At 43.0% G+C, this 17,121-nt stretch overlaps 1 pseudogene; it reads right to left on the bottom strand.

The window, feature by feature from the left end:
• The window catches only part of LOC141265248 (collagen alpha-6(VI) chain-like), a 341,127-nt pseudogene that overhangs the window by 17,918 nt on the left and 306,088 nt on the right, over positions 1–17,121 (bottom strand).

Below are 17,121 nucleotides of genomic sequence, written 5' to 3'. Positions count from 1 at the left end.
AATGATGGTCCAACTAAACGCAAACCGGATGGAATAGCATGCCGCTGCAAGATGCTGTGGTAGCCATGCTGGTTCAGTATGCCTTCAATTTTGAATAAATCCCAAACAGTGTCACCAGCAAAGCACCCCCACTCCATCACACCTCCTCCTCCATGCTTCACGGTGGGAACCAGGCAAGTAGAGTACATCCGTTCACCTTTTCTGCATCGCACAAAGACACGGTGGTTGGAACCAAAGATCTCAAATTTGGACTCATCAGACCAAAGCACAGATTTCCACTGGTCTAATGTCCATTCCTTGTGTTCTTTAGCCCAAACAAGTCTCTTCTGCTTGTTGCCTGTCCTTCGCACTGGTTTCCTAGCAGCTATTTTACCATGAAGTCCTGCTGCACAAAGTCTCCTCTAACAGTTGTTGTAGAGGTGTGTCTGCTGCTAGAACTCTGTGTGGCTTTGACCTGGTCTCTAATCTGAGCAGCTGTAAACCTGCGATTTCTAAGGCTGGTGACTCGGATAAACTTATCCTCAGAAGCAGAGGTGACTCTTGGTCTTCTTTTCCAGGGGCGGTCCTCATGTGAGCCAGTTTCTTTGTAGCGCTTGATGGTTTTTGCAACTGCACTTGGAGACACTTTCAAAGTTTGCCCAATTTTTCTCACTGACTAACCTTCATTTCTTAAAGTAATGATCGCCACTCGTTTTTCTTTACTGAGCTGCTTTTTTCTTGCCATAATACAAATTCTAACAGTCTATTCAGTAGGACTATCAGCTGTCTATCCACCTGACTTCTGCACAACACAACTGATGGTCCCAACCCCATTTATAAGGCAAGAAATCTCACTTATTAAACCTGACAGGGCACACCTGTGAAGTGAAAACCATTTCCGGTGACTACCTTTTGAATCTCATCAAGAGAATGTCAAGAGTGTGCAGAGCAGTCATCAAAGCAAAAGGTGGCTACTTTGAAGAACCTAGAATATAAGACATATTTTCAGTTGTTTCACACTTTTTTGTTAAGTATATAATTCCACATGTGTTAATTCATAGTTTTGATGCCTCCAGTGTGAATGTACAATTTTCATAGTTATGAAAATGACGAAAAATCTTTAAATGAGAAGGTGTGTCCAAACTTTTGGTCTGTACTGTATGTATACATACATATATATATATGTATGTATATATGTACACTGCTCAAAAAAATAAAGGGAACACTCAAATAACACATCCTAGATCTGAATGAATGAAATATTCTCATTGAATACTTTGTTCTGTACAAAGTTGAATGTGCTGGCAACAAAATCACACAAAAATCATCAATGGAAATCAAATTTATTAACCAATGGAGGCCTGGATTTGGAGTCGCCCCCAAAATTAAAGTGGAAAAGCACACTACAGGCTGATCCAACTTTGATTTAATGTCTTAAAACAAGTCAAAATGAGGCTCAGTATTGTGTGTGGCCTCCACGTGCCTGTATGACCTCCCTACAATGCCTGGGCATGCTGCTGATGAGGTTGCGGATGGTCTCCTGTGGGATCTCCTCCCAGACCTCGACTAAAGCATCCGCCAACTCCTGGACAGTCTGTGGTGCAACGTTGGTGGATGGAGCGTGACATGGTGTCCCAGATGTGCTCAATCGGATTCAGGTCTGGGGAATGGGCGGGCCAGTCCATAGCTTCAATGTCTTCATCTTGCAGGAACTGCTGACACACTCCAGCCACATGACTTCTGGCATTGTCCGGCATTAGATGGAACCCAGGGACAACCACACCAGCATATGGTTTCACAAGGGGTCTGAGGATCTCATCTCGGTACTTAATAGCAGTCAGGCTACCTCTGGCGAGCACATGGAGGGCTGTGCGGCCCTCCAAAGAAATGCCACCTCACACCATTACTGACCCACTGCTAAACCGGACATGCTGAAGGATATTGCAGGCAGCAGATCGCTCTCCACGGCGTCTCCAGAGTCTGTCATGTTTGTCACATGTGCTCAGTGTGAGCCTGCTTTCTTCTGTGAAGAGCACAGGGCGCCAGTGGCGACTTTGCCAATCCTGGTGTTCTGTGGCAAATGCCAAGCGTCCTGCACGGTGTTGGGCTGTGAGCACAACCCCCATCTGTGGACGTTGGGTCCTCATACCACCCTCATGGAGTCGGTTTCTAACCGTTTGTGCAGACACATGCACATTTGTGGCCAGCTGGAGGTCATTTTGCAGGTCTCTGGCAGTGCTCCTCCTGTTCCTCCTTGCACAAAGGAGGAGGTAGCGGTCCTGCTGCTGGGTTGTTGCCCTCCTATGGCTCCCTCCACATCTCCTGGTATCTGTTCCATGCTCTGGAAACTGCTGACCGACACAGCTACCCTTCTTGCCACAGCTCGCACTGATGTGCCATCCTGGATGAACTGCACTACCTGAGCAGCTTCTGTGGGTTGTACTGTAGACACTACCTCATGCTACTGTACCTCTAAGGGTGAGAGCAATGGCAAAATGAAAAAGTGACTAAAACAGCCAAAAAGGATGAGAAAAAAGAAATGGTCTGTGGTCACCACCTGCAGAACCACTCCTTTATAGGGGGTATCTTGCTAATTGCCTATCATTTCTACCAGTTTCTGTTCCACTTGCACAACAGCAGGAGAAATTGATTCACAATCAGTGTTGCTTCATAACAGGACAGGTAGATTTCACAGCAGTGTTATTGACTTGGAGTTACATTGTGTTATTTTAATGTTCCCTTTATTTTTTTGAGCAGTGTATATATAATGTATATTTTTCTATTATAATTGCACATCTCAAATGTGAAAATTGTGCTGGCTCCCAAAAGAGCAAAATGTCCAGACACCTCTATCAACAAAAAGATCACCCATTTCCCGACATGTGACATACGAGTCTTGGGTGGGTACCGATTGTGTTATACATCCAGCACCTGCTACTAAAAATAGAAAAACAGTAGCTCCAATTGCTGCTGTTTTTCTACTCTCCTGTTTTCCCTGTAAATGCTGACAGTGGCATTTAAATTTTGCCATCCTCATGATGAGATTGCAGGTAGCAGATGGGTTGCCAAAGCAACCGTGGGGCCAACTTGGGGCTCCTATGAAGTCTAGCTTATGGCCAGGTTTCATAAGAGATCAGTACTTTACTATATACTGTAATTCTTTAGTATTAGACTATATAGTACAAGCAGGCAATAGAAAATAAATGCAGAGTTCACATTTTTTTGTAACCATTCAATTCTAAAAATAAAAAAATATACGGATGCTTTGCTTGATTTCCATAAAAACAATTCCCCCCCACTCCCAAAAAAACAACAATGTCTGAACTGGGGTTGGGGTTACGATTTTACCCTCCTTAACAACTTTTTGTTCTCATTTTTCACTACATATTGTAAAATGAATTAAGTCATTCAAAAGACAAATTCTCATATGGCTTTGTCAACAGAAAAAAAAAAAAGAAACGATTGCTCTCAATGGAGGGGACGAGAAACAAAAGCGCCAAAATGGAAAATCATCCAGGAGGGAAGAAGTGAAAAGCTATGTACAATTTTCACAGAATTTTTTTTCATTTACTCATTTTCAAGAGAAAAATCAGGCTGCAAACTGAATATAAGGGGTCTGAAAATGAATGAAGATTGCAGACTGAAATGTAAAATTTTATTAATGACAGGTAAAGACATGTAAAAAATTTTTTTTTCATGCCATGTGTGACATACCTTTTAATATTTGTCTTAATTAGGAAACCTTCCTCATTGCAATGAACCATTTTACTCTCAAACACTCCAGAATTTCAGAGAAAACACAATTGGTACAAATAAAAGTGGTCCTGTGTATTGATGAGATGGGAGAGATAGTTGTTGGCCAAACAGTTTGGTCACCAGCCATCTACAGTTACTTGGATCGCACTCTGCCATGCAAGTCAGTGAGTGCATGGAAATCATCGGACTGCACTCGGAGTGCGATTTCTGCGCACTGACACAATGGAGAAGATGGAGAAATTTTGTACTGCATCTTCTTACAGTGTGTGTCGATTTTCTCATCTGATAGGATCGGATCACACTATGCTGACACTCTTTCGGTGTCATTTGCATAATCGACCCAATTCTCTCGGATGAGAGAATCTACGGCTGTCTGCACGAGCTCTTAGACTGTCAGACAAGCGACAAGGTTAGTCTGTGTGTGAGAACCTTTAATACCTGGTATATTGTATGGTCTCTAACCCTAGTATACCTGCTGTACAGTTCTTACCTGCAAATGTAGGCTGACCATCTTCATTATGAAAGTTGGCGTAGTCTATTCTCAAAGGGGCCTTTTTAGAAGTAGCAGCTAGTTTTTCAGCAATGCTGTCACTTATATTTTTTGGATTCCCACTTGACCTTTTAAAAGGGAATGACTTTTTCTTACTTTGAGTTAATCTATATAATAAAACCAGAAAGAGTATCATATGAAACACATTAAAATTTTGGTAATATGTTGCACATCTTAAAGGAGTTGTCCACTACTTTTTACGATTGCCCCAATGTATTTACCCTGTGATTATAAGTCTTTTTGTAATTACCTTTGGTAGTCTTTCTTGCCTGTGAGCGGCACTATCCTTGGCCGCTCACAGGCATCACGTGGCCCACGGCTGCAGTCAGCTCTGACATCCGCTGATGTCACGTCAAGTTCCCGCTGCAGGCGGTTGTGACATCAGTGCGACGTTCCACGGTGCATGCTGGGCTATGGGCGGGGTTAAAAAGGAGGTTCATGGCTATTTATGCACCTAACCTTTGATTTACGTACTTATCTATGTACTAAACTAAGTCTAAATTGATACCTATTATACTCAGTACCCTCCAGCTAATACTCTACGCATGAACTGTCCATAATTTGGGATTTGCTACCATTTACTACGACCATCAAAACTGTCTCACGCTATGGATTCAACCCTCATTTACACCCAAACCAAGTAAACTCCACTCTCTCTTTTTTGGCCATGTGGTGAGTAAACGTGCTCACTAACCTCTATCTCTCCCTCTATTCTAATCCAGGAAATCACCTGGACTATCCCTGCTACGTTACACTTCAATCAGCTCAAAAATCCACGGGCCTACTGAACAAAGAATCCAGCATAGAGATTCATTTTATCCCCCAGGAATCACTTTTAATTCTTATTTGCTTTTTTAATCTTTAATATGATAATCTTTTTTAAATAAAAATTGCATGTGAAATATATCTATGTTTTTAATATTTATAGTAATATAATCATCTCACTTGTACAATAGGGCCTAATCTTACTAGCGCAAGACTCATTTTATATCTACTTTTATATTGATTTATCCAAATTTGTCAACCTGTGGTTGGTTGTCTGTCTTTTTGCAGCAGGTATAACCAGGCCCACCTACCAGCGCTTTCATACTTTTCATTTACTGGTAATGGTAATGTACCATGGTTCTTGGGGGGTTTATGGTAACCTTTTGGTTGGTTGACACTACTATGTCCAATGATTCCGTCTCTAGTTGTCCAGAGTAGTGAAAGGATTAATGCCATCATCCTTATTAGTCTATTAATACTAAAGATGTCTCATATCTCACAATTGCTAATGGTTTGGTAATGTAGAGAGGGATTTTTGTAAATAATGAATTATATTTGGATAGAAATTTACACTCATCAAATGAGCAGTTGAAATTCAAGGAGCCTGTGTTCTTTTTCAGCACAGGGGCCTTATGTTGTTGGCTTTTACTCCTGGGTTAACTACTGTAATATGAAAGTAATGCTTAAATTGCACCTGTCAGCAGGATTGTGCGCAGTAAACCATATACACTATCAGGTTGGCGCCATTACACTGATTAATATGATACCTTTGTTGATTAAATCCGTCCAGTGGTTCTTTTATAATCTTTATTTTCATTTCTGACATAATGATATGCTTCTGCTTCGGGGCAGCCTTGGGGAGGGTCTTTAACTGGTGCTATGCTTATGTATTTCTATCTCTGCCTTATGACAGGTCACTGTGCCTTCACTGACCTGCCTACTACACTGTGTTACAAATTATTATGCAACTAATATTTTCTCAGATTTTCCCAAATTACTTATATGAATTGCAGTCATTGTAATTTTCCAGTCAAATAACTATTAGAGTACAAATGAAAGGTTTTTGTACAAACTGCCTATGATAACAGTATATTTTTTAAAAAATAAAAAACTCAAACTGCACTCAAAATGCATGTTCCAAATTATTATGCACAGCAGAGTTTTCAACCTTTTCATTTTAATAAAGAACAAAAAAATGGTCATTTTTGAAATTATAAGCATTAGCAGGTTATTACAAACTGAAATCAAACAGTTTTCAACTCAAAACTTTATTCTAGGTGATGTTACATTTGCACATAGGACCCCTTGTTCGAAAGGAGCTTCTGAACTCTCTCGTCCATTGAATTTGTCAGGTTTTGGATGGTTTCTGCTTCAATTGTTTTGCATGAGGACAGAATACCCTCCCAGAGCTGTTGCTTAGATGTGAACTGCCTCCCGCCATCATAGACACTCCTTTTGATGATGCTCCAGAGGTTCTCAATGGGGTTGAGGTCAGGGGAGCATGGGTGCCACACCATAAGTTTGTCCCCTTTTATGCCCATAGCAGCCAGAGATGCAGATGTGTTATGTGCAGCATGAGACGGGGCATTATCATGCATGAAATGATCTCGATGGTCCAGATGGATGGAGTGGAGGATGGCTGGTTGATGGACACCCCATGCAAACACGGCTACGGCGCTAACAAGGAGGAGGTGGAGTAATGTTTTGGGCTGGAATAATGGGGAGAGAGATTGTCGGCCCTATTAGGATCCTTGAAGGGGTAAAGATGAACTCCATAATGTATGTTGAGTTTCTCAAACAGCACTTCCTTCCATGGTTCAAGAAGAAGAAGAACCGTGTATTCCGCAGCAAGATCATTTTCATGCATGATAATGCCCCGTCTCATGCTGCACATAACACATCTGCATCTCTGGCTGCTATGGGCATAAAAGGGGACAAACTTATGGTGTGGCACCCATGCTCCCCTGACCTCAACCCCATTGAGAACCTCTGGAGCATCATCAAAAGAAGTGTCTATAATGGCGGGAGGCAGTTCACATCTAAGCAACAGCTCTGGGAGGGTATTCTGTCCTCATGCAAAACAATTAAAGCAGAAACCATCCAAAACCTGACAAATTCAATGGACGAGAGAGTTCACAAGCTCCTTTCGAACAAGGGGTCCTATGTGCAAATGTTACATCACCTAGAATAAAGTTTTGAGTTGAAAACTGTTTGATTTCAGTTTGTAATAACCTGCTAATGCTTATAATTTCAAAAATGACCATTTTTTTGTTCTTTATTAAAATGAAAAGGTTGAAAACTTTGCTGTGCATAATAATTTGGAACATGCATTTTGAGTGCAGTTTGAGTGTTTTATTTTTTTAAAAATATACTGTTATCATAGGCAGTTTGTACAAAAACCTTTCAATTGTACTCTAATAGTTATTTGACTGGAAAATTACAATGACTGCAATTCATACAGGTAATTTGGGAAAATCTGAGAAAATATTATTTGCATAATAATTTGGAACACAGTGTATTTTAAATACTGCCTGTGTAATTGTGTTCCAAACCTGAAATTTACATGCACCAAAATGGCCCACGCATGCGCAGTAGCATCTCTCAGTTGCTGAGAGATGCTACTGCGCAAGCACGGCTGATGGTGCCATATTGCTTTAGGCAAATTTATTTTTCCTCCAGCAAAATGGCGCCGCTAGGCTTGCAAAATAGCATCTATCGGCAAGCAATAGATGCTACTGTGCACACGCGGGCACCATTTTGCTGGAGGAAAAAGAAATTTGTATTTGTGTGAATATGTATACAGTTACTGTATATGGCAGGAGCTTGTCAGCTATTTTCTGTACATTAGCTTGTGCTAGCTATAATAATAATGCTATCTGTTACTCACCCTCCCCAGTTCTAGAGACTGCTCCAGTCTTTGACAGGCTGCAACGGTGATGTAACAACTGTAATACATTTAACTGCTACAGCCAATCATTAGACTCAGCAAGTGCCAATGTAGATGGCATGAAAAGATGTGCACTGAGAGTATTAGGCTATGTTCACACTAGGCATTTATTTCAGTGGTTTTATTGTGTTTTTTTATGCAAATATTCAGCTGCCTTTTACAGTACCAGCAAAGTCTATGAGATTTCAGAAATCTCATGCACACAGTTTTTGTTTTTTGTCTTCAGTATCTTGTGCTTTGCATGGTTTTTTACACAATAGAGCATGTCACTTCTTTCAGCGTTTTTTCAGCATTTTTCACCCATTGAAAGCAATGGGTGGTGCAAAAAATTCTGAAAAAATACCTAGTGTGAACGTTTTGCTGCTTTTTTAGTGAAAAAAAACAAGTACCCCAGTATGTGAAATCCATTTATTTTTGTGATTTTCCCAAGTCTCCCATCTTGTCTTGGTCACCTGAGATGGCAGTTTGGATTAGTACAGCTTAATTAAATTAGTGATGAGTACAAAGTAAACATTGGCTGCCCAAGGTATGAGATTGAACAATACCTGTGGCCAATGAAGGTGTGAAATTGAACAATGCCGGAGCAACTCAATGGCAGACCCCATGGTGTGAAATTAAAGTGTCCTACAAACTCAATGCACTGCCAATGTCTTAGGTAAACTATTCCTGAACAATTCACCTCCCCCGCTTACATTTGTAATGCGTATTTTTTCATGAACATTTGTCTTGCATTGATGACTCTTGTTCTTGCTTCTGTGGTAGAAGCAAAGCTGAACTTTGGGATCCTAAAAAACGCACCAAAAACGCTGCAAAAAACGCACCAAAAACTGCGTTTTTGACGCTGCTTCTTTTCTGCCAAGAGATCAGGTTTTGCTGAAGAAAAAAAAATGCTGAAAAAACGCCTAGTGTGAACATAGCCTTACAGTAAATGGACAGAGAAGAGACTTTATATGAGACTGCATCTGAAATGGTTGCAGAGGTGGGCAGGAATGATTTAACTAGAAAAGCATGCCCACTCGGCACCCATGGAGATAGACCATATACATTTTCAGAAGGCATCCAATTGATAAAAACAAGACTCCAATTATATTTTAGATGCACCTGTCACCTGCACTACACCTACAGCTATGGTGTTAGAAATGCTGTGTTTTAAAGGGGTAAAGGGAATACCTCTTGAACTCTTAAAAATTCTGTATTTTATTGATAGCTGTATTTTTATTATTGCAGCTTTACGTTGAAATGGACATTTCCCTCACAGTCATCACAACCATTAATTGACGCTTTTCAAAATTAATACTCACATTAATCTTTTCTTTCTGGCATTATATAAATTAGAACATTTCGCTTTCAGCCCTGGTGGTGGATATCTTTTTATTGATACTGTCAAGATACCAAAATGAAACCATGATATTAGTATATAATTATAAATATAAAATTACAGCAAAATGTTACTATAAAAAAAAGGGTGACATAAAAAGTCCTGCAGAAGTGTAAGTACACAGGTTCCAGTCATAGGGGCAACGCTCTATGCATGGAGAGCGGCGGCTGTAACCGAGCCCGCGGCACTGACTGACAGCAGCTCAGCATTAGGGCTGGCTGTCAGTCAGCACCAGGGGTACGGTTACAGCCGCTACTCTCTATACATTGAGCGGTGGCTGAATCCATTCTGGTGCCTCCACTATGCCTGGAACCCGAATGCTGCAGGGGGAAATAAAGTTAATTTCCTCCCTGCAGCATGGGTCTAAGTGCCAGCGCCGGGCAGGTTCACAACGCTATTAATCTGCAGATTAACCCCATGTCTGCAGGTTTACAACGTTTTTTCAAGTGACAGGTTCCCTTTAAGTGAACAGACAGTATGTGCACGTTACATGATGCTCTCCTCCCTGAAGTCGCTCTCTACACTTCCAGGTACAGCGACCAAGGACACGCAGGATCCATGCATCAGTGCGCACCTACACTGTCACTTAGTGCACTCAATGGACCTCTGTCAATGAAGGCAAGGGACTAGCTTTAATATGCAAATATTAGGGCATAGCAGTGCACCAAGGCATATGCCATGCCAAGTGTGCAATGAAGTGCCCTAATTTGCATATTAACTCCTTTACCACGTTGGGTTTTTCCATTTTCGTTTTTAGCTACCCTTCTTTCCAAAGCCATAACTTTTTGATTTTTCCATCAGTATAGCCATGTGAGGGCTTGTGTTTTGCGGGACGAGTTGTACTTTTGAACGACACCATTGGTTTTACCATATTGTCTACTGAAGAATGGTAAAAAAATTCCAAGTGCGGTGAAATTGCAAAAAAAGTGCAATTCCACAATAGTTTTTCTTTTTTTTTTTTTACAATGCATACAATGCTAAAACTGACCTGCCATTAGGATTCTCCAGGTTATTACAAGTTCGTAGATACCAAACATGTATAGGTTCTTTTTTATTTAAGTGGTGAAAAAAAATCCAAAGTTTGTAAAAAAAACAAACAAACAAAAATTGCGCCATTTTCTGAGATCTGTGGCATCTTTTCGAGATCTGGGGCCGCCGGGTGAGGGCTTATTTTTTGCGCATTGAGCTGACGTTTTTATTGATACCATTTTGGGATAGATACGATGTTTTGATTGCCCATTACTGCATTTTATTGCAATGTTGCGGTGACCAAAAAAAACGTAATTCTGGTGTTTTCATTTTTTTCTCGTTACGCCATTTTCCAATCAGATTAATTATTTTTACATTTTGATAGATCGGGTGATTCTGAACTCAGCAATACCAAATATGTGTATTTTTTTTTTAATTGTTTTATTTTGAATGAGGCGAAAGGGGGGTGATTTGAACTTTTATATTAGTTTTATTTTCTTAATTTTTTAAAAACATTTTTTTTCACTTTACACATGCTTTAATGGTCTCCAAAATAGACTAGAAGCTGCAATATTCTTATTGTCTGTGCTGTACACACTTAAGCCCTTCTATGTGTAACAAAAGTGCTCATTTGTTATGAGCGCCGACCACTGGGCGGCGCTCATAGCAGATTGGCTATGACAACCACAGGGGTCTCCTGCAGACCCCGGGTTGTCATGCCAATCAGTCTTATGGCCTGCATTCGGCGAGGTCATGTTAAATGTTTCTGTCGGAGTTTGACAGCGGCATTTAACATGTTAACAGCCCCGGGTGGATCGCGATTCCACCCGCGGCTGTAAGGGGCACATGACAGCTGATCAGATCAGCTGTCATGTGACAAAAAAGATGCGGGCTCAGCAGGGTTAGTCCCTGTGCGCTGTGCTCTGTGCACAATGACAGCACCCTGTGAGATGTGCATGATATCAGCGTGTTCTCTGTTTCTGGCTCAGATCAGTGGTAACGAGCTGGCATCAGAGCAGTGTCAGAATACGCGGCATGCAGAGACCAGAGACGTCACTTGTTGGGGCAGTGCTGATCTGAGCCGGAAATAGAACGCACTTTCATTATGCACATTGCACAGTGCACATCAGGTATAGAATAATGCAGAGTCTGAAGAGTCACATACTTATACACAAACAGGGCACATGAATAATGCAGTAAATAAGGAAACAGGATACCCAGGCAAAGAAAATGATGTTCATGTTTGTATTCACTCTCTCCTCCATAGTCCTTCACTTTCTACTAACCCCCCTAATTCCTACACCTAGTAAGGAACTCTTAATTTCTCCCTCCATCCTCCCCACTCGTCTCACCTCCTCCTCAGAACTATTCCTCAACATTCATTCCTGTGTCTCCAAACACAGACAGCCACTTCATGCCCTCTCCTGCTCCCACCTTCTAACACTTTCCCTGCTCCTTCTGACTGCCAGCGATATCTCTCCAAATCTTGGTCCTCCTTACCACATCCCCAGTCACTTCCGCGTCCTATCCACGATCTGTCACAAATTCTCGCAACCCTTCTAACCTTATTCCCATCTGCCCAGCCCCCCGCTCCCCCAGTACCACTAACAGGAGCTCTATGAAACGCTCGCTCCGTGGGCAACAAACTTTCCTACATCCATGATCTTTTGATTACTAACAAACTCTCCTTCCTCGGCATCACCGAAACTCGGCTCACCCCCTCTGACACGGGCTCCCCAACTGCACTTTCGTATGGTGGATTCCATCTTTCTCACACCCCTCGCTCCAATGGCAAGCATGGTGGAGGAGTAGGTATTCTCCTGTCAGGCAACTTCTCCTTCACCCATATCCCACTGCCACCCTCCATTACTCTCCCCTCCTTTGAAGTACACTGTGTGCGCATCTACTCCCTCTCAAACCTCCAACTGGCCGTCGTTTCCCGCCCACTAGGACTAGCCACAACCTTCTTTGACCACTTCACCACCTGGCTCCTTAATTTCCTTTCCGCTGACATCCCCACTATCATCATGGGTGACTTCAACATCCCCATTGACACTTCCCACTCATCTGTCTCAAAGCTTCTATCCCTCATTTCCTCCTTCGGTCTTGCTCAATGGTCTTCAGCCCCCACTCACAAAGATGGCCTCACACTGGACCTCATCTTCACCCGCCTCTGTTCCCTATCTAACCTCTCTAGCTCACCTCTCCCTCTTTCTGACCACAACCTACTCACATTCTCTTCCCTCTCCTCTCCAGGTACACAAGCACCACTCCACTAACTTGCACACCCTCGCAGAAATCTCAAACACCTTCATCTACACTCACTCTCTGAGTCCCTTCTCCCTCTCACAGGCATAAGTTCATTACACGATGCAAATGCTGCTACCATTTTATATAACACCACAACAGCTACAGCTCTCAATTCGGTGGTCCCCCTCACACATACCACAGCTCACCCACTCAACCGGCAACCCTGGCACACCAACCTGACTAAAGAACTGCAAAGGGCCTCCAGGGTTGCTGAGCGGTAATGGAAAAGGTCCCACTCCAACGAGCACTTCATCGCATTCAAACAGTCCCTCACTAACTTCAAGTCCACACTTACTGCAGCAAAACAAACATACTTCTCATCTCTCATATCCTCCCTGTCTCACAACCCTAAACAGCTATTCAAAACTTTCAATTCTCTCCTCCGTCCCCCAGCGCCTCCTCCCTCTCCTCTCATCTCAGCCGAAGACTTTGCCACATTCTTCAAGCAGAAGATAGACACCATCAGAAAAAGCTTTTGCCTAAAGTCCTCTCAGCCCCTCCTCACACCTACTCAACCATCCTCCTCCAAAACCAGCTTCTCCGCCATTACGGACAATCAGCTCTCCTCTTTACTCATCAAATCACACCTCACCACCTGCGAACTTGACCCAATCCCGTCCCACCTCATCCCTAACCTTACCACTATCCTCATCCCAACCCTAACCCACCTTTTCAACCTGTCACTAACAACTGGTGTCTTCCCCTCATGCTTCAAACATGCCTCGATCACACCCATCCTCAAAAAGCCATCCCTTGACCCATCCTCTCTGTCTAGCTCTTGCCCCATATCACTTATCCCCTATGCCTCAAAACTACTGGGACAATACGTATATTCTGAACTGTCCTCCCACCTCTCCTCCTTCTTTGACTGCCTCCAATCTGTCTTCCGACAGCACCACTCCACTGAAACTGCCCTGACTAAAATCACCAACGACCTACTTACTGCCAAATCCAAGCGACACTACTCTGTCCTCCTCCTCCTGGACCTGTCATCTGCCTTTGACACAGTCAACCGTTCCCTCTTACTACAGACTCTCTCATCTCTTGGCATCACGGATTTGGCCATATCTTGGATTTCTTCATACCTAACAGACCGGACATTCAGTGTCTCCTACTCACCCACCACCTCCTCACCTCACCCCCTATCTGTCGGTGGTCCCCAAGGTTCAGTCCTAGGACCCCTGCTCTTCTCCATCTACACCTTCGGCCTGGGACAGCTCATAGATTTCCATGGCTTTCAGTATCACCTCTATGCTGATGACACACAGATCTACCTCTCTGGACCTGATATCTCCTCCCTACTAACCAAAATCCCACAATGTCTGTCGAATATTTCATCCTTCTTCTCTGACAGATTTCTAAAACTTAACATGGACAAAACTGAATTCGTCATCTTTCCACCTTCTCACTCAACCCCCCCAACTGACCTATCCATCAAAGTCAATGGCTGCCCACTCTCCCCAGTCTCGCAAGTCTGCTGCCTCAGGGTAACCCTGACTCTAACCTCTCCTTTAAACCACATATCCAAGCCCTTGCAACTTCCTGCCGACTCCAACTCAAAAATATCTCCCGGATCCACACATTTCTCAACCACGAATCTGCAAAAACACTAGTGCACGCCCTCATCATCTCCCACCTCAACTACTGAAACCTCTTGCTCTGTGGCCTCCCTTCTACCACTCTCGCACCCCTCCAATCTATCCTAAACTCTGCTGCCCGACTAATCCACCTGTCCCCTCGCTATTCCCCGGCCTCTCCTCTCTGTCAATCCCTTCACTGGCTCCCCATTGCCCAGAGACTCAAGTTCAAAACCCTAACCACGGCATACAAAGCCATCCACAACCTGTCTCCCCCATATATCTGTCACCTAGTCTCCCGGTACTTACCTACACGCAACCTCAAATTCTCACAAGATCTCCTTCTGTACTCTCCTCTTATCTTTTCTTCCCACAATCGTATACAAGATTTCTCCCGTGCATTCCCACTACTCTTGAACTCTCTACCCCAACACATCAGACTCTCGCCTATTGTGGAAATCTTCAAAAGGATCCTGAAGACCCACCTCTGCCGACAAGCCTACAACCTACAGTAACCCTTGATCCACCATTCACTGCATGACCAGCTCTACCCTCACCTACTGTATCCTCACCCATCCCCTGTAGATTGTGAGCCCTTGTGGGCAGGGTCCTCGCTCCTCCTGTACCAGTCGCCGACTTGTATTGTTCAAAATTGATTGTAAGGCTATGTGCCCATGATGCAGAAATGCTCAGGATTTTTTCCTGAGCGTTTCTGCATCTCCCTGGCAGAAAAAAACGCATGCGGATTGTACATGCGTTTTCCTGCCAGGGACATGCGGAAGTGAAGCGTTCTTCACTTGCATTTCCGCATGCAGGTTGACAAGCGCTTTCCAAGCAATTTTAGCATCAAACAGCATGGATTTGTATACTGTGACCAGAGAGAATGTCAAAAAAGAAATATATACTTAACTTCCGATGGCCCGCGCTGGCTTGCTTCACCGTCCCGGCTGCCGGCAGCGGTACACTGAAGGACCGGCCGACGTCAGCGTCGCGTGACCCATCACATGACTCTGACGACAGCGCAGGTCCATCATTCCATCGCGAACTGCAGCCAAGCAAGGAGGAGCGCACCGTGGGCCGCCAAAAGGTAAGTATATATTTATTTTTCATTTTATTCTTTTTTTTTTTTTACAGTTTTCAATGGTACCCAGGTCCGGAGGAGAGTCTCCTCTTCTCTAGACCTGGGTACCATCCGCACATTAGAACGCATGGAATGCGCATCTACATATGCAGTGATGCGTAATCCATGCGGTCTAATGCAAGTCAATGGCGGCGAAAACGCAGCGCTTCCGCAAAATAATTGGTAGTGCTGCGTTTTTTTCCGCAATGATAATCCGCAGCAGAAATTTCCGCAGCATGTGCACAGCACATGCGGATTATCATTGGGGAACATGGCAGGCCTTCTACCATGCGTTTCTACAGCGTTTTTGCCGCTGCGGAAACGCTTAAACGCATCGTGGGCACACCGCCTAATTGTTTGTGCTATATATATCCCTTTCACATGTAAAGCGCCATGGAATGAATGGCACAAAAAAATAAAAAATAATAAGACAAGTGATGTGAAGCAGAACTATCAATGTGTGAACGGGGAGAAAACAGTTGTGCCAGTAAATATTGGAGGAGTTCATAAATAAAAAGTGTGAAAGTTTTATTGTTCTCTGATGGAGGTCTGGTTCTGGGTCCCAGTAAGCACCTGTCCACACCTATTTCTTGTTTTGGAAGTGACGGTCAGTCTTTTTTGTTTATATGTATAGGCTTTCTGACTGTGCATTCCACCTCCAAGCCACAGGTGGTTTTAATTACAGCAGGATCTTACCTTCTCATACACATGCAGACTTTAGTCTCTAAGAGAGAAGTTCACATTAATAGGGTCCTGGTATCGAGAAATGCCTTGTCATGGCTATCAGGTATACATGAGTTGACCAAATTATATGCTAAGATTTCTCATTTATTTCTATTTTCTAGAGCAGTAATGCTATTCAAATTTCATATATTTCATGTTTGCATACTTAACGTTGCAGTGTGCTACTTTATTTGTTAGTTGTATATGGAAATGGCTGCTCCTAGTAAGCACCTGTACACACCTATTTCTTGTTTTGGAAGTGGCGGTCAGTTTTTTTGATATTTGTATATCACATTCTGATCAAACTCTCATCAAACGCTGATTAGAGTCTTATCAGAATAATCCATCCGATTTTCTTGTACACGAAAAAACTCAATGAGGGATGAAGGAGAGTCGGGGAAGATAGCTGTTGGCCGAACTATTGCCTGTACTATACCTAGAAACATATATATGAGTGGAGGTCTCGTTACAGAGTGTTCACACACACAGAAGTAAGTCTAATCATGTCACTACTGTAACCACAAAACTCACATTACTGCAACAGTTAGAAGATAAGGGAAAGTACAGGTAAGACTCTGTTCACACCTCTGCCATAGTTATCGTAACAGAAAAATTAAAATAGCACAGTGCTGGATCCATTTCAAGATGTGCACTAATGACACATGATGGACCCAATCACTATTAATAGGGTCAGTTGGATTCCAGCAGCATGTGTTACACGCACGCCGCCTAAGTTCAGATAGGGGCGAGACCGGTTACATGAGTTTATTGGAATCCTGGGGAAACCGTTACTCAGGGCGACCATAGGCTGCAGCTTCTCTCAGGCAAACGATAGATTCAGTTGCTGACCAGACACATCTGACAAGGATCTTCATAAAAGGTAGAACAATAACATTTAATGAGGCATGGCCAGTGCAATGCAAATGTCTCTTTGAGCAACAGGTTCCAGTGATAACAGTACAGTCTCCTTTGCAGCACAGCAGTACACAGTCTATCCGGTCGCACAGTACAGCACAGTTTTAATGCATACACAATCACAGGCTTTTC

The sequence above is a fragment of the Phyllobates terribilis genome, unplaced genomic scaffold, assembly GCF_046119375.1.
Source record: "Phyllobates terribilis strain yellow unplaced genomic scaffold, ASM4611937v1 Scaffold_4__5_contigs__length_816908805, whole genome shotgun sequence".
Lineage (NCBI taxonomy): Eukaryota > Metazoa > Chordata > Amphibia > Anura > Dendrobatidae > Phyllobates > Phyllobates terribilis.
Note: the sequence above shows the minus strand (reverse complement) of the source record. Positions and strands in the feature narration are given on the sequence as shown.